General features: G+C 40.1%; 1 pseudogene; it reads left to right on the top strand.

Moving 5' to 3' along the window:
- The first annotated feature begins 372 nt into the window (after positions 1 to 372).
- Positions 373 to 3,453, top strand: LOC138173806 (transient receptor potential cation channel subfamily M member 8-like; annotated as a pseudogene).
- The last annotated feature ends 259 nt before the right edge of the window (positions 3,454 to 3,712 follow it).

Genomic DNA, 3,712 nt, shown 5'->3' with positions numbered 1-3,712 from the left:
AAATTAAATAAACATTTTCAAAACCTCTTTTTATTTTTTTCATTTCTTAGTAGCACCATTTTACATTTATGGGTAAAGTTATTATTTTTTCTTTTGATTATCCCAAACTGTCCAGCAATACTTGTGTGACTTGGATTCCAAGGTACTAAAAAGCAGTATGGAAGCCCTACTGATAACTGGTAAGGCAGATTTCCACTTTTTATAAATGAAGTAGCGCTATTTCAGAAGAATAATATGCATGCCCTCAGAACCTTTTATGTAACCCATAGTTGTCCTGTTTTGATGGTCAATATTGTCTACACTGAAGAATTTCTAAATGTAAATTCAAGTATACAAAAATTTAATGAGCACTGGCTTTGTTCTTGTGCACCTAGGCAGCATAGTGCATAGAGTGGCAGGCTTGAAGTCAGACACACCTTTTTGAGTCCAAATCTGGCCTCAGACACTTACTGTGTGACCCTGGGCAAGTCACTTAACCCTGTTTGCCTAAGTTTCCTCATCTGTACAGTAAGTTGGAAAAGGGAATGATAAATCACTACAATATCTCTGACAAGAAATCCCCAAATGAGGTCATGAAGAGTTAGACATGAAATGACTGAAATGACTGAATTGTATTTGAAGTTCTAGTCACTGTTTTAAGTTGTAGAGATACAAATAATGAAGAAAGAAAGAGTCCTAGCTCTCAAGGAGCTCACCGTCTAATGATAGAAAAAGATGATTTGAGAGTTCTGATTTGTTCTTGTACCTTCTTGTGGCACCAGGACACAAAGGTTCTATGTTCTTTGTTGTCCTCGATGTCGGTGAGAACATCATGACAGTTTTGATTAGTAAGTCTGTATCTCTCTACCTTGTCTTTCTACCTTTCTTCTACTCAAGTATAGTTTCATCATACTGATCAGGGTGAAAATCCAGTCAATAGTATCTCCATAACATGTAATGGACACAGTGCAAACAAAGGCCCCATGGTGAGTGGGCTTCATGTAGGAAGTGGCATACTGAGCCATTTTCAACATGATAGAGGGCAAAAAGCACACATGCATTTCTCAGGAAGCAGGTTCCAATTCCAAAGGACCAAGTCCCCTGGGTTATTTTTTTCCTGCTTCAGGAAAAAGCTTATGGACAGACATGGAAGGTTCATCTGGTCCTACCTGGCTTTCTTGACTTTGTCATTCACGGTCTTCTCCTGTTATGTGGTTGTCTATATCACCCTCCTGCTGTTCTTTGCCTACATGCTGCTCATGCATTTCCATTCTTTACACCTCAGAGCTCATCGTCTATGCCCTGGTCTTCATCATCCTCTGTGATCAAGTGATATAGGAGGGCAGTCCCATTCCCCAAGGAGAGCTCATCTGGTGGAGACAGAGAGAACAGGGATTATCTTAAGAGTCCAAAGGGACCTGGTTCTAAACTAATTTTCCCTTTGTAAGTAAGACCTGAAAACAAAGAGACACTTCACACATTCCCAAATAGTTATACAAGCCTTATTTCTCAATTCAATTCAACCATGGTACAAGAATTGGATTAAGTACTTCACAGAGTTGTAGAATGTCATGAGCAGTCTTAGATTATTTTTTCTTAATAGCAGGGATTGTCTTCCAGCCCCACTCTTCTAACAAAATTTCCCCAAATTTTTAATGTGTCATCTTATGCCTGGATTATATCATTTCCACTCTGATTATGGAGAGATACAGGCTGATACTAATCAAAACAGTCATGATGATCACACTGACATGAAGGAAAACAGAGACCATCAAATTTCTTTGTGTTCTGGTGCCAAAAGAAAGTAGACCATATTTCAATCTGAAAAAAAATGATTGTCATTTTAACATATATTTTCACTGTGAGCAGAAATTTGGGGTCAAAAATTATCATCTACAGGGGCTGCTGTCTTCTCCTCCTGTTCCTCTCTGTGGTTTGAATGGTGGCCTTTGAGTTGGCCCATTGGGCATCCCAAGGCAGAAAGAACACTGCTGGTAGTGGATCTTCTGCTCAGTGATGTACAAACCCTACCTGACCATGTTTGTCCAGGTACCCAGGGATGTGATTGGCACCACTTATGATCTTTCCCTCTGCACCTTCACTGGGAATGGAACTGGATGAATACATGCTGCCCCAATTCCCTGAATGGATTACTGTAACTCTTGTATGCATCTATGTGTTCTCAACCTTTTGTATGAGAAATGGACCCCCTACCTTGTAAATCTCAGCTGGAATAGAGTCAGCATCAGGTGCTTTGCCACATGAAGGGAGCCTACTGGCACTCAAAACCTCTTCTTTATTTGGAGTTTTAGTTCAGGAGGGATTGACTTCAACCTGAGGTTGAATGGTCAATTGCCTCAGCATTGATTGATGATGGCTTGTTGAGAACTCTATGGAAGTGTACAGCACCATGCCAGGAAACTGAATCATTTTTATTTGAATTGTTTGAGGAAGATTCTGAAGATCACCTTACAGGATAAGGTACCAGACACTAAGGTCCTTACTCTATCTAAACTGCCAAGCATTCAAACTCTGCTTCAGAGAACACAACTCCAAGGGGCTGGCCATATTGTTTGAATAAAAATGTATGCTTGCAAAAAAGATTTTCTCCACAATTGTATGGAGAACTCACACAGGGCAAGCATCCACATGGTGGTCAGAAAAAGTGATACAAGGACACTCTCAAGGTCTCTCTCATGAACTTTGGAATTGTTTGTGTGACATGGGAGACACTGGCACAAGACTGCTCAGCATGGTGTGCCCACATCAGAGAAGGTGCTGTGCTCTATGAGCAAAGCAGAATTGAAGCAACTCAAAGTAAACACAGGATGCACAAATTTGGAGATTCCACCCCAAATGTTCAAAGGGACTATTTATACCTGACCTGTGGTAGAACATTCTGAGCTTATATTGGTCTGCTCAGCCTCAGCTGGACACATTAAAACTTATCTTTAGCATAGTAATGTCATTTTGGTCCTCTTTGAGAAGAAAGGACAACAAGCAGCAACCATGCTCTCAGCCAATATCCTGCTTGTGAACCTTCTGGTCCCCATGTTTGGGTGTACTATGGGAATAATGCAGGAAAACAATGACAAGGTGTGGAAATTCTAGCATTGCTTCCTGGTCTAAGAGTACTGTAGCCCCCTGAACATCCCCTTTCCATTTGTGGACTTTGCTTATCTACATGGTGTTGAAAAATGCTTCAAGTGCTGCTGCAAGGAAAATCTCTCTGAGTACTTGGCTTGCTGTGTAATGAATGAGGACAATGAAACCCTGGCAAGGGAAGCTATAATGAAAGAAAACTACTTTGTCAGAAGCAACACCAAAGTCAATGACAATTTGGAAGAAATGAGATACTGCTTTAGACAGGTGAATACAAAGCTGAATGATCTCAAAGGTTTTCTGAAAGAGATTGCTAATAAAATAAAATACAATAACAAAAAAACTCAATCAGAATCCACCAAGTGCCAGTAGGTACCAACTTCTTAGAGAGACATTTTGGGATTATCATAAACAGTGAAGAGACACAAAAAAAGCTGAATAAATAACATAAAGACCCAAAACATTCTACCTGCTGAGTGATTGTTCTTTCAGCTCATGAGTATGAGGAGGGATTTTAAGCAAACCTGACCCAATTGACATGTCAAAACACAGGGCCACATGTTCATCCATGAAGATGAACATCAGGGAAGATATCTGCTTCTTATTCCTTTTAAGTCATCCATGTGTCCTA

The sequence above is a fragment of the Petaurus breviceps genome, unplaced genomic scaffold (assembly GCF_028583685.1).
Source record: "Petaurus breviceps papuanus isolate PSGF00001 unplaced genomic scaffold, PetGlider_PUasm1.0 648, whole genome shotgun sequence".
NCBI lineage: Eukaryota > Metazoa > Chordata > Mammalia > Diprotodontia > Petauridae > Petaurus > Petaurus breviceps.
This window is presented reverse-complemented; position numbering and strand designations above follow the sequence as displayed.